The sequence below is a fragment of the Macaca mulatta genome, chromosome X, assembly GCF_049350105.2.
Source record: "Macaca mulatta isolate MMU2019108-1 chromosome X, T2T-MMU8v2.0, whole genome shotgun sequence".
NCBI classification, from domain to species: domain Eukaryota; kingdom Metazoa; phylum Chordata; class Mammalia; order Primates; family Cercopithecidae; genus Macaca; species Macaca mulatta.
Genome location: NC_133426.1, coordinates 118609825 through 118630193, shown reverse-complemented (window position 1 = coordinate 118630193; position 20369 = coordinate 118609825). Strand labels below are relative to the sequence as shown.

The following is a 20369-nucleotide window of genomic DNA, read 5'->3' as shown; positions in this document are numbered from 1 at the left end:
CCAGATGCCCTGCAGCCTGGGGAGTTTATGGTAAATAAAAGTCCTATATTCTCTGTATTTTGCCAAACTTTGGAGAATTTCAGTTATAAAACTAGTTCCTTGATAATTTCCTATTACTGCCCCTCTTCCATATCTAGCAGCTCGTTCTTCCAACTTTATCTAAAGCTATGGTTGTACTATTTTCATCTGCATTTCTGGTGGGCTCTTTGCAAACCCACTTGCTGAGTAAGTATATACTTGTGTAAGGCAATATTATTTGTTTGAAAATCTAGATATTGACTCAATATAATCTACCTGCTACATTTGTCTGGTTTACCACTCTCCACCACACTTAAAGTGAACCTGTTGAGGATGCAGGAAGTTTTTAGTATTTTGACATATCTCGTATTTCTTACTCACTTGTTTATTTGATTCTGTTTTTCTAACTCTTTCTTCTCTACTAACCTGGTACATACATGCCCACATGCCCTGAGGTTTCACAAGCCCATCCTACAACCTTAAATTGAACTGAAAAGGGAGCCGAGTTGAAACTTAGAGTCCCCAAAACTTCAGGGTATACATTAGTTTTGGGGGCCTAGATTATCTCCCCTCTCATTCCAAATAGATTATTCTGCTTTTCCATTCTGATGAGCTGATACATGTCTTTATAAGAATTTCTAAACTCCTTTCACAAATTTATTTTCATATCTCCCTTTACCAGATTGTATTTCCTGCAATAGTCCAGTTCTGTATGGCTGATCAGTGTAGCTATGTACCTTTGGCCAGTTTTTTTTTTTTTTCTTGGTTATATCTACATGTTAAATTTCTGGCTATTAATTCTGCAAATTGGGCTAACTTTCTTTCTCCAGCTCCAGTCAGGCTTTTCCTAGTTGAAAGCCTTAGGAGGTAGTCATCTAAATAACTCCTTTAGGATTCTACCAAGTCTATTATTGCCCAGTTTTCAGCAGTTCTGACCAGAGTGGGGCCCAGCAAGCCACAGACTTCACTTTCAGCTGACTGTAATCCTTGGATATTTATTGGGGTACAGAAAATCATCAGCCAGATGATCTGTGATTTGCACATAGAGCTTGCTGGTCTCCACAGGGCCTTTTTCGACCCACTCAGTTGTATACTATCTCCACTTAGTATAAATCCTGTAAGATCACTACATTTTTTTTTGTCCCAAATCCTAGCAGTAGACATGGGGTTTGCCCTGATGATAAGGGTCACAACAATAATGACCAGAAGGCACGATTTTGTTGGAGGCAATTTTCCATATGGAATATAGGAGAATGGGTACTAGAGGCAGAGCAATTTGTTTTATTAATTCAAAGGATCTGTTTGTTTAAGAGAAAAACGTCTCATGAAAGAAAATATGGAGAGAAATCAAGGAAAGGAATTCGGCATTTATTTAGAACATGCATCAGCTCATCAGAAGGAAAACACAGAAGAAAGATGTGTGTTAAATATTGTTAGAGAGCACCATCACATTTTTCAAAGGAAGCAATAACTACTATATGGTATATACAGCCCAAAGGCACAAGAAGATGACAGGAACACCCTCACACAAAACCTATTTAACTTCTGACTTCCCATTCACCCAGTTTTTTTTCTCAACTTCTCTATCTTCCTCTGGGACTCCTTTATTCCTCCTCTTGGTCAATATGCTTCCATTTATTCACCTATGTGTTTCATTCTATTTCACACCCTCTCTATCTCCATCTACTCTTACCCTTTTCCATCATCTTTTCTTGTCTCTCTCTCCTAAAACTGGGAAAAAAACTGGAATAAATTATATTTGATTCATCAAATTTTTATTGTATTTATTGAGTTGTACATTACACAACCTAAACATAAAAAGCAGAGAGGTAGAACATTCCATATTTTGCTCTCTTATAAGACAAATGTAGTTACTTATTACTTTTTGTGGCCCTTGATTTTTTTTGTGGGGTGGGGGACTCAGTCGCTTTTGATGGGAAAAACAATTAGTGACCTTGCCTTAACTTTCTTGACCCTTATATTAGCTGATCCACCATTTTTATTCTCAAACCATCTCAGAACTTAGCAACTAGAAGGTGAGGAGAGGGCAAGAAGAAACTTGAAGAAACTGCTAAGTATTCCAATAATAAGAAAGAGTAACAGTGTAGCATCAGCTTATGCCAGTTATGGCAATTTCCAAAGCAACCAACTCTGGACACCTCAGCTAGCCTAAAGGGGTATTTTGGATAGTTTATGCCTAGCCTTAACTCACTTTAAGGGACTTTTTATTAGCTATATCCTCTGCCTGGGATTCCTTTCTCCTTGGTGGGGGAGGAGTGGGGACTTCGGGTCATTCTGATATCTACTTTAATATCACCTCCTCAGATTTCTTACCCCTCAACCTGGGTAAAGCCCCTAATCATCCCTTTCCCATTACACACAAATTTCATTTTTGCATGATGGTATCTATAGCTAGCTCATATTTTCTTGTTTAATTATTTGTTTTTCTGTCTCTCACCTTACCCCTACATACATATAGACTAAAATGTAATTGTCATGAGACTAAGAAATCTGTCTGTTTTGTTTTCTGCTATACCCCCAAAGAACAGAAGAGTGCTTGCCAGCATAGTATGTAATCAGTAAGTGTCTTTGAAAAAAACGAAATAATGGAAGGAGGGAGGGAGGAACAACTTTCAGCACATTCATTCCGTAAATATTATCAAGCTTCAATCATGCATGTGGGAAACAGGGGATACAAAAATGGACCAACTCATCAAAACATACAGTTAATAAAATGAACAGGCAACCCAAAGACTGAGAGAAAATATTCACAAAATATATATCTGACAATGAACTTTCAACCAGAATATATATATTCTGGTTGAAAATATATAACATATGTATACAACATAAATATATAACAGAATATATATATTCTGGTTGAAAGTTCACTGTCAGATATATATTTATATATATATGTGTGTGTCTATACATATATATATATAAAGAACCCCTACAACTCAATAATAAAAAGACGAACAACCCAACTTAAAAATGGTCAAAAGATCGGAACAGACAATTCAAATGAAGAGCTAATAAGCACATGAAAATATCCTCAACATTATTAGTAATCAAAGAAATGCAAATTGACATCACACTAAGATACCACAATACACTCAGTAGATTGGCTAAAATTAAAGACTGATAACATCAAATATTGACAAAGATGTAGAGGAACCAGAATTCTCACACACATTTATACTACTGGTAGGAGTATAAAATCGTATTATGTTTTTGGAAAAACATCAGTTTCCTATAAAACTAAGCATATACCTATCTATATCCCAGCAATTCCACTCCTAGGTATTTACCCAAGAGAAGTGAAAGTTTACAAAGTGACTTTTACAAGAATAGCTATAGAAGTTGTACGCATAATCACCAAAAAGGAGAAAGAGCTCAGGTATCTATCAAGAAGAGAATGAATAAGCAAACTGTTGTATAGTCACACAACGTGATACTGATAAGCAATAAAAAGAAAGGCACTACTGACAGGGACAACAACATGGAGGAATAATCAACATTATACTTAATGAAAGAAGCCAGACACAAAAGATTACATGCTGTATGATTCCATCCATACACAATTTTAGAAAATGCAAAATAATCTATGTAGAAAAAAAATCAGAATAGTGGTTGCATTTATGGGAGTAGGAACTGATTGGGAAGGGGCATAAAGGAACTTTCTAGAGTGATGGTAGTGAACATGTTTAGATAAGGTCATGGGTTACACAGGAGTATGCATGTGTCAAAACTCATTGAATGGTACTCTAAAAATTTGTACATTTCGCTATATGTAAATTTTACTCCCTTCAAAAAATTAACCAAGCATAATCCCCAGCCTCTGAAAGCATATGTCAGATGCAATGATGTGCCCATAAAAAATTTTCTAATAAATTGTCACATTAATGGGAGACCTATTGTGTATCAAGGACTGTAAAATCCACTTTTCTTATATTACAGGTTGAGTATCCCTTATCCAAAATGCTTGGTACCAGAAGTGTTTTAGATTTCAGATTTTGGAGTATTTGCATATACATAATGAGATATCTTAGGAATGGAACCCAAGTCTAAACATGAAATTCATCTATGTTTCATAAACACCTTATACACATAGCCTGAATATAATTTTATAGAATATGTTTAATAATCTTGTGCACTAAACAAAGTTTGTGTACTCCAAACCATCAGAAAGCAAAGGTGTCATGTTGGTGCTCAAAACGTTTTGGATTTTGAAGCATTTAGTATTTCAAATGTTGAGATTAGAGATACTCAACCTGTAGTACATTTAATCCTCACAATAAAATCATCCTATGAAGTTATAGGTGGAAAAACTGAGGATCAAAGAGATTCGGTAATTTGTCCATGAGCACACAAGTAAAGGTGCAGAGATGGATATCAGCCCAGGTCGGACTTCTAATATCCTATGCTAGAGGGCACAAATTTAGGTGACTACAGGAGCAAATCTGCCTTATTCAGGGCCAGAGCTGACATCTCATTCTCCTAAGCAGAAATAGAACTGAGAATGTTAATGTCATTTGCTATCCCTAGAAACTGGCTGAATTCCAAGTTGAATGTGACTTAGGCAGATTAGTCCCCTAAGAAATCCCCACTATCTGTGACTGGGAGGTTCAGGGATATATCCATTATCTATCCTTCCACTGACCTACTGAATTGGCCCAAATGTTCATAAACTACTTACCTGAGATAGAGCTGAGAGGGATGGGGGTATCAAGGCTCAGCCTATTAAACAATTTGCAGACTTTGCTTCCAAACAGGATGTGAACGTTCCTGCAACAACAACAACAAAAACAACACCCCCACACACACCAAAAAAAAAAAAGATAAATTGCTAAATCGATAAGCAAGGATGAGATTAACCAACATTTCAAAGAGCAAAGAGCCCTTTCTAAGTGAACTGACAATCGGACTTTTTTCCTTCCCTGTGACATTTGCTAATTCTGGGCACTGTTGAAGATGAAGCTTGACTGTAAAGCAGAAGGACTCTCCTGAGGAAAGGAGAAATGAGCATAACTTTTGGCAGTTGGGAGACACTAAAATAATGGGCTGGAAACTTGAGAAGCCCAAAATGCAGGGCTAGTTTTTCTTACCTGAAGTCATCTGAGTTCTGGGCTGGTGTCTGGGCAGGAAAGGCACAGGAAAATCTCCTGCAGTCTCCTGGTACTTCAGAGACAAATTCTCCCTCTAGAGGGGAACTGCCCCAAACAGGCCACCGGTCTCCACTTTAAAAGGTTACCTAGATTTTGAAGTTAGAGGGACAAAGGGAAAACTAATGAGTCAAAAAGATCAAAACCACTCCCAAAGGGCAATTTGGACAAAATGATTCTAAAATGCATAAAGATACATAAAGGGCTAGTGATATTGAAACATCTTCAGGAAGAACAAATTGAAGGACATATGCTACCAGATATCAAGGCTAGTTATACAGTTACGGAAATTAAGACAGCATGGTACTGGCTGAAGGACAGACAAATCAATGGAACCATGACCCTTACCTCATGCCAGATACCAAACTAATACTAATAATGATTTGAAATGAATCATAGGCCTAAATATGAAAGTTAAAACAACAAAGCTTCTAGATCACACCACCAGAGAAAATCTTCATGATCTTAGGTAGGCAAATACTTCCCATAGGACAGAAAACATTAACCATGAAAGAAAAGATTAATTACACCTTAAGAGGATGAAAAGCCAACCACAGACTGGGATAAAATATTCACAATATATATCTAACAAAGGACTTATATCCACTACACTCATACATTTTTTAAACTCCTACAAATCAATAAGAAAAATATAATCAGTCTAATTTTTTTAAAAATACAAAAGAATTGAACTGGCACTTCATAGAAGAGAATATCCAAATGGCTCATAAGCATATAAATAGGTGTTCATCACTATTACTCATCAGGGAAGTGCAAATTAAAACCACAATGAGATATGCAAAACCCACCAGAAGAGCTAAAATGGAAAAGACTGACAACACCAAGAACTGAAAACATGGAACAACTGGAACTCTCATAGATTGCTGGTGAAATTGTTAACTGGTACAACTACCTTGGAAAACTATTTGGCAGTATCTGCTAAAACCAATCATACCTCTATCACATGACCCTGGAATGCTACTCCTAAGTATATAACCAAAGGGTGTACAAATATCCACCAAGATACAGGTACAAGAATGTTGAAATAAACCAGATGCATGAAATTAGCTATCATATCACTCCATTTACATGAAATCCAAGAACAGGCACACAAATCTATGGGAAAGAAGTGAACAAAGTGGTTACCTCTGGGTAGGGGGTTATTGACTCGGAAGGGATATGAGAAAGCCTTCTGGGATGCTGGGAATGTTCTACATCTTGATATAATCACATATGTTAAAAAACAAAAGCATTGATATGCACCCTTAAGGTTTGTGCAGTTTACTATATGCATGCCATACCTCAAAAAAATAGTTTTATTTTTTAAATTTTAGGCCTCCATCCTACAAAAACTAATGAGGACAGCAAGACAGTGATAAAAGTCTTACCAGGATTCAGCAAGCCAGTCATCAAAGTTAATGAAAATGGAATGAAGTATGAATATGCAGGGGAGAGTCCCTTTGGCCTGTGTGGCTCTCTACTTCACGGCAGTGCTAAGGCAAGAGACCCTTATGGCTAGGCAGAGTTTTTAATTGATACAAGATGAGATAACCTATATCTTACAAGTAGCTCATAAAGACCCCTGAGGCAGAGGCCATACTATCCATCTGGTAACTGACATCTTTGACCCCATTAAATTTTTATTAATCTCTCTCTCTTTTGACATTTTCTGTCTGCACAACTAATCAAAAGTCACTATTTTTTTTTTAGCTGAAAGTCCTATCTGGCAATTTTGCAATGCTCCTAATTGGAAAATTGGCAATAAGTGTCTAACAGTAGGATGGAAAAAAAGCAAAGAAATCCAAATCCTCTGGGTCTATCTTTATAGTTGATAAGCTTCTTTGTATTAGGTAAGGTAAATTAGTTCATATCCAAGGAGAACAGAGGCAGTTATGTGGGAAATATTAAAATGTACCTTTAGTGAGGGTGGGTGCCAGATTCCTATTTACAAACAGGTAAATTTTTTTTCCATAGTGCTCCCTTCTCCAATGCTACAGTAACATTTGGATACATGCATTCGATATAGATTGTTTTAAAAAAAAACGCCTACAGACATATAACTTCTCATTGCCCTCTTCACCCCTTGAGGAAACGTCAAGAGAACTTTATCCACAAAGGGGCAAATTTTCACAATTTTGACATAACAGAAGCATCTCTAGGGGCTTTTGTTCATAAAATGAACAAAAAACAGTATTTACACTTTAAACTCTTTCTGAAAAAGCTACAAACTTTTGCCTTTAAAAAAATAACTGTGTGCAATACAGCATTTGCCTGTTATAGGATCTGACATTTAAAAATCCCCATGAAGCATCTTTAATTTATCAAGAAAGAAAGGAAAGAATTGTGCAGCTGAGGAGCTAAACATGGCCCCTTCTTGAAAATATATGAAAAATTCAAACCTAAAACTAAAAAAAGGGGGAGTAGGAAATGTCCTTATGGTCAATTTAAACCAAACTCTACTGAATTTCTTTCCTCCTCCAAATTTGTTCATTGCTTCAGAGAAAAATCAGACTGGCTTACCCTTCAGAAAAACAACTTAGTAGAGAAAAACAACCACTTTTGAAAATACATCTTGGTTATTTTCCTAGACAGATACAGTGTTTCCTCAAAATACTGTTCGAACATGAGGATAGACACTCAATCTTAACCTGGTAGGACCCTACACAGGCTTGCCCCTGAGGCTTGGCCACTGTGAGATGCTCCCAGGCCCTTAGAGAGTCTGGAAAGAGATGTAATACTTCTAGAAAGATTTTTTTGGTTTTCAAATATTACAGTGCAGATGACAGGGTCTAAAATAAGGGAAATAAAAACAGAGCTTGGAGGTAACAAGAACAGGGGTTCTATTTCCAAGTCTTTCTTCAGCTTTCTGAGAGGGGAAAAAAAAGTTGTGGTTGTTTGTTTGTATATGCTTTTTGGGAGAGATATAAAATGATACCAGTGGTTATAAGGATAGGATCTGGTATCCAAAAAAAAAAAAAAAAAAAAACACAAAACCTGTATTTGAATTTCAACTTCACCACTTACTAACTAGAAGGTTGCTAAGCTACTCTTTGTGTCAGTTTCCTCATCTGTAAGATGAAGATAATGACAGTGGTGAGAATTACATTAGTTAGTTAGCACAACAAATTTTAAATGGTGTCTGGTATATAATTAGCACCTAATAAATGCTAGCTGATATAATTGCACTGGAGAAATTCCAGGATCTGGGAAATAGTATGTGGTACATCATGACTAGTGAATAGCTACCTATGGAAGGCAGGAGAAGAGATGGCTGCAGGCATTACAAAAACTGGAAAGACATGCCAGAGACACAATTCATCTCAGAGTTAGAACCAATATTCGATGATGACTTTGAGCTTGGGTAAAAATGTGAGGGAACAAGACTGTCTTGAAGCTGTAGTTCACCAATGACCCTTTCAGGAGACCTAAGGACAATCAAAGACTGTAGAGAATCCTTGAGGATTAGCAAATCCTCCTAGTCTAACTTCCTCTGAAGCACTTCCTTATTCTGGCTTTGAGCTTTGGTGGGACTGTAGCTCACATGCACCACTCCTGGCCTGGTGAAAGCTAACTACATTGTGAGCTACACAGTGACTATGCCTCCAACATACTGCCAGTTACACAAAGCATGCCCTCCACCTGGTATTGTGACAATGATTCTTTCGAAGCATGAAATCCTTAGAAACATTTACTTGGAAAGTAATCGGCAAGGTCATTGAGACAAGACAATAAAGGCCCATTATCCTATGTCTAGCGTGACTTCACCCAAACTAATTCAAAGTTTCAAGTATTCCTTTGTGAATCATTTGGATAAGAAGGAGAGCATTATGCAGATATCTTTGTGTACTTTTTACTTCATACCATCCTAGCCTGGATTTAGTCCCTAACTTCAGAAATATATCTCAGAAATTTGATAAGAGAAAGACGAAGCACCAGTTGTGGCCTCCTCTATGTTTCTATGGCAAATGCCAGCTTGCCAAGAAAGAACAGGTTAGTGTATTTTACCACATGGAAAGATGATCACAGATTACAGATTGCTTCCCTCTGCCTGCAAATGTGCTTAATGCCTGTCCACCAAAGGAAAGGCCCTTCTGTTTTTAATGATTTCAAAATAACATTCCATAGCATCCCTTGGTAATTCATTCCAATATGTCATAGTTTCTTTCTTCTGGTAATTATATCCTCAACTATGTTCACATACATTAACTTATAATAATCCTGTGTAGTGGCCATGCGCGGTGGCTCATGCCTGTAATCTCAGCACTTTGGGAGGCCAAGGCAGGGCAGGCGGATCACGAGATCAGGAGTTCAAGACCAGCCTGGCCAGCATAGTGAAACCCCATCTCTACTAAAAATACAAAAAATTAGCCGGGTGTTGTGGTGGGCACGTGTAATCCCAGCTACTCTGGAGGCTGAGGCAGGAGAATTGCTTGAACCTGGGAGGCAGAGGTTGCAGTGAGCTGAGATCGTACCATTGCACTCCAGCCAGGGCGACAGTGTGAGACTCTGTCTCAAAAATAAAATAAATAAATAAATAAAATAATCCTCTGTAGCAAGGATTATACCTATTTTACAGTTGAGGAAATGAAGAACCAAATAGGGTAACTGACTCGCCAAGATTGCATAGCTGATTAGTAGCAGAGCAAGAATAAGAACCTGAATTCTTGGCTATTATTAAAAAGTCAGAAAATAACAGATGCTAGTGAAGTTGCAGAGAAAAAGAAATGCTTATACGTTGTTAGTGTGAGTGTAAATCAGTTCAGCCATTGTGGAAGACAGTGTGGCAATTCCTCAGACCTAAAGACAGAAATACCATTTGACCCAGGAATCCCATTACTAGGTATGCACCCAAAGGAATATAAATCCTTCTATCATAAAGACAGATGCACACATTATGTTCATTGCAGCACTATTCACAATAGCAAAGACATAGAATCAATCTAAATGCCCATCAATGGTAGATAGGATAAAGAAAATGTGGTACATATACACTATGGAGTACTATGCAGCCATAAAAACAAGATCATGTCCTTCGCAGGGAAATGTTTGAGCTGGAGGTCATTATCCTTAGCAAACTAACACAGGAACAGAAAACCAAATATCACATGTTCTCACTTATAAGTGGGAGCCAAATGATGAGAACACATGGACACATAAAGGGGAACAACACACACTGGGGCCTATCAGAGGGTCAAGGGTGGCAGGAGGGAGAGGATCAGGAAAAACAGTTAATGGATACTAGACTTAATATCTAAGTGATAAAATAATCTGTAAAACAAACACGCCATGACATGGGTTTACCTATGTAACAAACCTGCACTGGTACCCTTGAACTTAAAATAAAAGTTAAAAATTTTTATTTAATTTTAAAAAGAACCTGATTCTTCAGATTCTTGGCCTTCTTCAGACTCTTGACCTTCTTCAGACTCTTGGTCTGACTAATGATGCTCCGGGAACCTCCACATCACCAGCAGAATAAGAACCAGTGTTAAGATATCAACAAGAACACAATATGTTTGTCTCTTGGTGTACAAAGAGGACTGGTTCCAGGACTTTCCACAGATACTAAAACCTGTGGATGCTTAAGTCTCTGATATGAAATGGCGCAGTATTTGCATATAACCTATGCACATCCTCCCTCATACACTTTAAACCAGGGGTATCCAATTTTTTGGCTTCCCAGGGCCACACTGGAAGAATTGTCTTGGGCCACAAATAAAATACACTAACACTAATGATAGCTGATGAGCTAAAGAAAATTGCAAAAAAAAAAATCTCATAACATTTTAAGAAAGTTTATGAATTTGTGTTGGTCTGTATTCAAAGCTGTCCTGGGCGACAGTTTGGACAAGCTTGCTTTAAGCCATACCTAGATAACTTATGATGCCTTATACAATGTAAATACTATGAAAATAGTTTGTTTTACAATATTGGTTTAGGGAATAATGACAAGAATAAAAAGTCTGTACATGTTCAGTACAGATGCAATATTTTAAAAATATTTTTGATCCACAGTTGGTTGACTCCATGGATGCAGAACCCACAATACAGAGGGCTGATTGTATAGCCATGATAGTTTGCTTACCAAGTGGATCAAAGGCCAAAAGTCCCCTTGAGGACAACCATTTCATTATTGTCATCCCTACATACTATCATTCCCAGAGTGTCCCTATAGTAGAAAGCCCTGCTAAAAAAAGAAGATACAAAAAGCCTAGCTGAACATTAAAATCACCTTAAGATCATATGCTGATCCATGAAAATAAAAAATAAGGCAAGAGTATGTGGTTTCCTGCTTTCTAACTTCTCTATATTTACCTCTGAGATAGATACACTCAGAATAAATTGAAGAAAATGAGGCAGAAAAAAATTTCCGAATATCCTAAAGAAAATGCTTTACCCTTGGCCATGAGCTTCCTTTCCCTTTGAGGATTTCGTACCTCTACCTCCCAAAGTTTCTAAGGGAGCCAAAGGTTAGCATTTTAAACATGGGCAGAGTGAATCCCATTGCTTTATATGCTTGACACTCAGAAAAGCACATCAGGGTTACAACACAGTCCTCTGGCAAGAGCCCTCCCAATACTAAACCAGCATGCTGTTCAAGTGACAAGATAAATGGAGTTTTCCTTGTATGATTTCTTACAGTATTTCTTTTTTAATATTAGCTAGAGCCAGGGGAATCTGAAGGCAGGCTCACTCAATAGGAACAAAATTTCCCTCTCATCTGTTATGACTGATATTACCAAGGTTAAATACTTATGTTCTGAAACTCACTTTTAATTAAATATAATGGCCACTCCACCTTACTACCCTTGTTAAAGTCACCAATGACTTCTGCACTTCTAAATCCAATTATCAGCTCTCCGTCTCATCTTACTTGTCCTATAAGCAGGCTTTAACATGGCCAATCACTCCCCAAGTCCTCTTCTTCTTCATGTGTAGTCACTCTCTTGGTGATCTCATATGGGCTGCAGATAAAACCTATAGGCAGATGGCTCCCAAATTTATTTAGCCAGCTTAGGCCTTTATCTAAAATCTCATACTTGTTTATCTAATTGCATTACATTGATTCCTGTAAAATTCAACATAGTACATTCAAAACTAAATCCTTGGTATTCTCTCCCAAACTTACTCCCTTACAGCCTTCCATCTCAGTAGATGGTAATTCTATCCTTCTAACTACTCAGGCCAAAAAATCCACAGTCAATCCACCAGGGTATCCTGTTGGCTCTGCCTCTAAAACGTATCCACATCCACAATCTGATCACTTGTCATTGTGAGACACCATCATCTACCCTCTCACCTTGATTATTTTGACAGCCTCCTGACAGGAGTCTCTTTGCCTTGCCTCACTACAGTCTCTTTTCTTTTCTCTTTCTTCTTTCTTTTTTTTCTTTTTTTTTTTCTGAGTTAGAGTCTTGCTCTGTCACCCAGGCTAGAGTACAGTGGCATGATCTCAGCTCACTGCAACCTCCACCTCCCAGGTTCAAGCCATTCTCCTGCCTCAGCCTCCCAAGTAGCTGGGATTACAGGCATCCACCACCATGCCCGGCTAGTTTTTTTTTTAAATAGAGACAGGGTTTCACCATGTTGGCCAGGCTGGTCTCGAACTCCTGACCTCGTGATCTGCCCACCTTGGCTCCCAAAGTTCTGGGATTACAGGCATGAGCCACCGCACCCAGCTACACAGTCTCTTTTCAACAGGACAGACAGTGATCCCTTTAAAATGGAAGTCAGATCATGTCACTCCTCCATTTAAAACCCTCTGATAACTGCATTTCCTTTAGCATAAAACCCAAATCCTTATAGTGGCTTATATGGCCCTGCATAATATAATCTGCAACTTTATCTTCTGTCTTTCTCTCTCCTGCTCTCTTCTAGCTCCTCTGGCCTCCCTGTCATTCCTCAAATTCACCAAGCATACTTCCTCTTTAGGTTCTTTATACTGGCTAGTCTGCCTGGAATGGTCTTGACTCAAATATCGAAAGAGCTAAATCCCTCACCTTCTTCAATCTCTTTGCTTCTATCTTGCCTTCTCAATGAGTATTTCACTTACCACCTTTGTAAATTTTAACCTCCCCCTCCCAACTTGGCAGTCCTGAGTCTTCCTTATTCGGCTCTAACTTTTTAAATTTTTCTTAGAAATGTATCACTTTCTACATATATAGTTTACTTATTTATTATGATGATCATTTATTTTCTGGTCTTCCTCTCTAGAATGTAAGCTCCATGAAGGCAGGGATCTCTGTTTTATCTAAGTGCAAGAACAGTATCTAGCATATAGAAGATATTCAGTAAATATTTGTTACTAATAATTTGTAAGGACTAATAATTCCTTACATTTTTATAGTGTTTTATGCTTCTAGTGCTTTCACATGGTATCCCATTTAATCATCTTAATTACTATATGAGGTGGGTAGGGCAACACAGAATTTATCTCCATTTCACATTTAGGAAAATTAAAATCCAGAGTGGTAAAATGATCTACCCAAGAGCTATTCTACATAGCTGGAATGTGGTAAGACCAGAAACCTAGCTTTGCACCCTTTTTCTGTAGCCTCCAATATTATACTGCAAAGCCCGTAGTCCTTGAGGAAAGACCTTCCAGATTCTTTGTTAGGAAGGGAACATGCCCAGCTTGTGCCACTAACCCAGTGCCTTGAAGCTTAATGTGTTTTACCAGCAAATGCAAAGTCAATTAAAGACCTGAGCTTATGTGGGGAATCGCCTTGTGAATATGAGAGAAAATGATTCCCAAATGGCACTCTCTCCAAGAAAGAAAGAAAGCAACATTTGAATATCCCAGCTACTTAGTGGAATAAATTATTCGTTTCTTCCTAACTAGCTCTGCCTTCCTCTGGCAGTACCCACTAAACCAAACAGTTCTCCAAAGCAATGTAATAGCATAAAGGAGAAGTGAGAGTCCAAAAAGGCATCTGCGACCTAACATACATCCCAGTGGCCTCTTCCACTGTGCCACCATCTAAGCCACTAACTGCCCACGTTGAAGCTTTCCCACATTGCCACTGCCAAACAGAAAGAATGGAGACTGTCCCTTTAAATGTACCACCAAACAGGAAGCTGATGTTTACTTGGCAGGGGAAGAACAAGATACTTTCATGCTTGGCATACTGCTACCATTGGCATCTAACCCAGAAGCTGCTGCATTCTGCAGGGGTGGCAACTATTTTGTCCTCAGGATAACATAGTGGAAGATGCAGCTATATTTACATACAGGCTTTTTAATAGAGATGCCTGTCACCCCTGGTAAGCTCACAGGAGGCAACAGAAATGGCACAGTCAGAAAAGGCAAGCCAAGTCCTCAGTACCTTCTGGCAACTGAATCCACAGTACCAGAGAGGGAGGCCTTGATCTCTTTCTCTGGCCCCCAGAATGTCTTATACCAGGGGTATATCCAGAAACCCTCTGAAGTATTACTGAGTAGACCGGGTTTGTCTTCAGTGCCCTTGTCAGAACTGTCTTTTCCAAGATCACACCAAATCGAGTAGTTGAGGCTTGACTCTACTAAGTCAACTCTGATGCAAGCCTCAACAAATATCCCATAATGAAACAGCATGCAACAATTCAATAAATAAAACCTCTGGCTGAAAAAAAGAAGTGTCATTGCAAGCACAATCTACCAAACGCTTAACAGATTTTAGATAATACATGGATGCAAACATCACTGAAACATGCAGAAACGTACAACCACCTTGGCGACACGGGTATGTACTGAAGTATCTGACACTGAGGAAGTAGGAAGGATGGAAGAAAAGACATTATTTTATTTTATTTTATTTTATTTTATTTTATTACAAAGTTTCGCTCTTGTCGCCCAGGCTGGTGTGCAATGGCACGATCTTGGCTCACTGCAACCTCTGCCTCCCAGGTTCAAGCAATTCTCCTGCCTCAGCCTCCCGAGTAACTGGGATTACAGGCGCCCACCACCATGCCCAACTATTTTTTGTATTTTTAGTAGAGACAGGGTGTCACCGTGTTGGCCAGGCTTGTCTCAAACCCCTGACCTCAGGTGATCCAGCGGTCTCGGCCTCCCAAAGTGCTGGGATTACAGGTGTGAGCCACCAGGCCTGACTGAGAAAACATTATTTTTAAGGGGAATATTGACTTTGAAGGCAGAGAAACCGAGGTTCAAGTCTAAAAGTTTTCTTGCCTTAGATCACTTAAGCTCACTATGACTCACTTTCCTGATCAGAAATAAGGATGATGACAATAAGCAAGTATTAATTTTGTGATGTAAACAATGTTTAATTATGGGGAGATGCCCTATTGCTTTAGTTTTTTAAAAAGTGTGGCTTTTGAGTTTAAACATAGATTTAAACTGCACTTCTGATACTAATTGTATGGCATTGCAGAAGGCACTTATTCTCTCTAAACCTGAGTTTATTCATCTATATTTTGAGGATGATGTTGACACCTATCTCAAGTGGATGCTATAATAATCAAACAAGAAAATGTTATGAATGTGTTTTATAAGCCATGAACTCCAAGACAAAGAAAAGTTGTTTTTTGTTTTTTCTTAAAAAAAAAAAAAAACCTTTGATTGGAGTGGCCAACCAATCTGACTTTCCAGGAATAAGGGGTTTTCCAAGACCCAGAGTTTTCAATGCTAAATATAGAAAACCTTAGGCAAACCAGGATGAGTTGGGCACTCTAGTCTTGACTAACCTTTAATTAGGCTAATGTCCTCACTAGACCTTAACTGAGATGGCTAGGCCTTAACCAGATTTAGTCCCTGGCTCTGCCTTAAGTGGACTCTTACTAGGACTTAACTAAGCTTACCCCTTTCTAGACCTAACTGGGTTAAATAGGCCTTAAATAGGCCTAGGTCCTTGCTACACATTAAATTAGAAATGAATAGGCCTTCTCTAGACTTAAGTCCTGGCAATGCCTTATCTAGACTGATTAGATATTAACTAGGCATAGTCCCTGGCTAAGCTAACTGGGCTGTGACTAGGACTCAACTAGGCATAAGCCTGGTTCCACCTTCACTGAGTTGACTAGGCTTTAACTAGGCTTAAGCCTTGCTTTTGCCTTAACTAGACTCTGACTAGGCTTTAACAAGACTTAAGGCCTGCATTTGCCTTAACTAGACTCTGACCAAGCTTTAACTAGACTTTGGCCCTGGATAGGCCTTAACTGGGCTGGCGATCTTAACTAGGATGACTAGGCCCTAAGTAGGCTCAAACTCTGGCTGGAACTTGACTAAAGTCTGACCACAGCTTTTCTAGGCTTAGACCTTGACTAGGCCTTAACCGGGTCCAGGTTATACCTTAACTAAACTCTATGTCTCCTTTAGAATTATGCCCTAGATAGGCCTTAACCATGCTTTGACTAGGACTTAAGTAGGCTGATCCTCTGGATAGGCTATAACTGGGCTAATTAAACCTTAACTAATATTAGCCCTCACTAGGCTTTAACTGGGCTGGTGAGACCTTAATTGTGTTAAATAGCTCTTAACTAGTCTCAGGCCTTTGCTATACTTTAACTAGACTCTGACTAGGCCTTATCTAAACTTAGGTTATGACTAGACCTTACCCAGGCTTAGTCCTTGGCTAGGCTTCAGCTGGCTTCTGACTAAACCTTAACTGGACTTTGGCCCTGGTTAGGCTGTAACTAGGCTAGCTAGGTTTAAACTGGGCTCAGGCCATTGTTACATTTTAAACTATATTTTTATGAGGCCTTAACCAAGATGGCTAGCCTTTAAGTAGGCTTGGGCCTTGGATGTGCCTTTAAAAGACTCTGTTTACACCTTAATAAGCTAGGGCCCGGCACTAGCTTAACTAGTTTCTGATTAAATACTTAAGTAGATTTAGGCCTTAACTGGGCTCTGACTAGGCCCCTAACTAGCTCTGACTAAATATAAACTAGGCTTAGGACATGAATAGTCCTTAAAAATACTCTGATAATATCTTAACCAAGTCAGTTAGCTTTTAATTAGGCTTACGCTGTGGCTATACCTTAATAAAACCCTAGCCAGGCCTTAAATAAACTTAAGCCCTGACTATACCTTAACTAGTTTCTGCCTAATACTTAACTAGACTTAGGCCTTACCTAGGCTCTGACTTCACCTTAATTAGGCTTAAGGCCTGACTAGGCCTTAACTGGGCTCTAACAAAGTCTAAACTAGTGTTAGGTAATGGCTAGGCCATAACTGGGCTTTGACTCACACTTAACTAGGCTGAAGCCCTGCCTATACCTTGATTAGGCTTCACTACATCTTAACTAGGCTTAGGTCCTGGCCAAGTGTTAACTAAGTTCTGATTAGGACTAAACTATATTTATAACCTTGCTAGGACTTAAGTAGACTAGAACTACAACATAATTAGGCATAGGCCCTGGCTAGGACTTAACCTGGCTCTGACTAGACCTAAATTAGGCTTAGACCCTGGCTAGGGCTGAACTGGCTTCTGACTAGACCTAACCTAAGTTTAGGCATTGGTTATGCTTTAATAATACACTGACGAGGTCTTAAGCAAGCTAGCTAGCTTTTAACTAGGCTTAGTCCTTGGCTATACTTTATCAAAATTCTGACAGGCTCTTAACTATGTTTAGGCCCTGACTAGGCTTTAACTGGCTTAACTAGACCTGAATTAGGCTTAGGCTCTAGCTAAGTCTTAACTGGGCTAACTAGGCCTTAACTAGGTTAAGGCTTTGACTCAGTCTTAACTAAGTTCTGACTAGGACTCAACTACACTTATGATCTTGCTAGGGCTTAACTAGACTAGGACTGGAAATTAACTAGGTTTAGACTCTGGCTAGGGCTAAACTGGACTGACTAGACATTAACTAGGCATTGGCCCTGAATAGGTCCTAGTTGGGCTGACTAGAACTTAACTAGCCTCTGACTAGACCTAAATTAGGCTTAGGCCTTGCCTAGGGCTGAATTGGGTTCTAACTGGACCAAAACTAGACTTGGACACCAATTATGCTGCAACAATATCCTAATGAGGTATTAACCAAGCTAACTAGATTTAACCGTGCAATCTAGACCAGAAATAGGCTTAGGCTCTGACCAGGTCTTTTTTTTTTTTTTTAAACAGAGTCTTGCTCCATTTCCCAGGCTAGAGTGCAATGGCACGATCTCGGCTCACTGCAACCTCCGCCTCCCAGGTTCAAGTGATTCTCCTGCCTCAGCCTCCTGAGTAGCTGGGATTACAGGCGCCCACCACAATGCCCAGCTAATTTTGGTATTTTTAATATAGATGGGGTTTCACCATGCTAGTCAGGCTGGTTTTGAACTCCTGACCTCAGGTGATTCTCCTGCCTTGGCCTCCCAAAGTGCTGGGATTACAGGCATGAGCCACCGTGCCCAGCCGGCTCTGACTAGGTCTTAATTGGGCTGACTAGGACTTAACTAGACTTAGGCTCTGTCTCCACCTAACTGATTTCTGAGTAGGCCTTAAGTGGGCTTAGCCCCTGGTAAAATTGTAACCAGGCTGCCTAGGCATTAACTGGGCTGAGCAAGCCTTAACTAGGCTTTGGTCTTGGCCAAGTCCGTGGCTAGAGCTTAACTATGCTTAAGCCTCAGGTAAGCCTTATCTAAGCTGAGGTGCTGGCTAGGCCTTAACCAGACCTTGGCCCTAGTCTTGTCTTGATTAAGCTGTAGTCAGGCCTTGGCTAAATTCCAGCTACTCTTTCGTAAGGATCACCTCAATAATATATTACCTCTAGCCCTCAGCTCCTCCAGTTTGTATCTGTCATTACCTCAGTTATCCTGCAGTTTCAGGCCCTACTCTGGGTCATAAAGAAGTCAGAGGCAGGACCCCTACCTTACCACACTGCAACAGGAAACAGACTGCTTATAGGCTCTTTGCAGCCAGATGCACTTATAGTATAAAACAGGAAGCAACCCCTGAATTGACACTCCCAAGAAATCAGGGGGATACTCTTTTATGTAACACTCCACTCAGAATTATATTTTTATTTCAGCCAATAAGAATGGTCTGTAAAACTTCTTCCAGGACACCGACATTTTGTAATAAGGTTATAACAAACTTAAAACATAACATAGCATTCCTAAGTACAGTACAGCAGGTGACTCTATGGCTTTTGCCCATAATGTGCAATTGGCACTTTAGAAGAGAGATCTTCCTACCTACCTTACCACACTGCAACAGGAAACAGACTGCTTGTAGACTCTTTGCAACCAAATGTATTTATAGGACAAAACAGGAAGCAACCCCTGTATTGACACCCCCAAGAAACCAGGGGACACTCTTGTATGTAACACTCCACCTGGAAGTATATTTCTATCTCAGTCAATCAAAATGGTCTGTACAACTGTTTCCAGGACACTGACATTTTGTGACAAGTTAGTAACAAACTTATGTAACAAGTTTGTAACAAACTTAGAACACAGCATTCCTAAGTACAGTACAGGAGGTGATTCTTTGGCTTTTGCCCATAATGTGCAATTGGCAGTTTAGAAGAGAGATCTTCTTACCTACCTTACCACACTGCAACAGGAAGCAGACTGCTTGTAGGCTCTTTGCAGCCAGATGTATTTATAGGATAAAACGGAAGCAACCCCTGAATTGACACCCCCAAGAAACCAGGGAACACTCTTGTATGTAACACCCTACCCAGAAGTATATTTCTATCTCAGCCAATCAAAATGGTCTGTACAACTGCTTCCAGGACACCAACGTTTTGTAACAAGTCTGTAACAAACTTAGAACATAGCATTCCTCAGTATGGGAGGAGACTCTATGACTTTTGCCCTTAATGTGCAATTGGGAGTTTACTTACCTTACCACACTGCAACAGGAAACAGACTTCTTATAGGCCCTTTGCAACCAGATGTATTTATAATATAAAACAGCAAGCAAACCCTGAATTGACACCCCCAAGAAACCAGGGGATACTCTTCTATGTAACACTCCACCTGGGAGTATATTTTTATTTCTGCCAATCAAAATGGTCTGTGCAACTTCTAGGACACCGACATTTGGTAACAAGTTTGTAACAAACTTAAAACATAGCAGACCGGGCACAGTGGCTCACGCCTGTAATCCCAACACTTTGGGAAGCCGAGGTCGGTGGAGCATGAGATCAAGGGATTGAGACCATCCTGGCCAATATGGTGAAACCCTGTCTCTACTAAAAATACAAAAAGTTAGCTGGGCGTGGTGTTGCGTGCCTCTAGTCCCAGCTACTCGGGAAGCTGAA

At 39.4% G+C, this 20369-nt stretch overlaps 1 protein-coding gene across 1 annotated transcript in view; it reads left to right on the top strand.

Moving 5' to 3' along the window:
* The window catches only part of TRPC5 (transient receptor potential cation channel subfamily C member 5), a 200280-nt gene that overhangs the window by 60497 nt on the left and 119414 nt on the right, over nucleotides 1–20369 (top strand). The gene's annotated exons all lie outside the window — the stretch shown is intronic.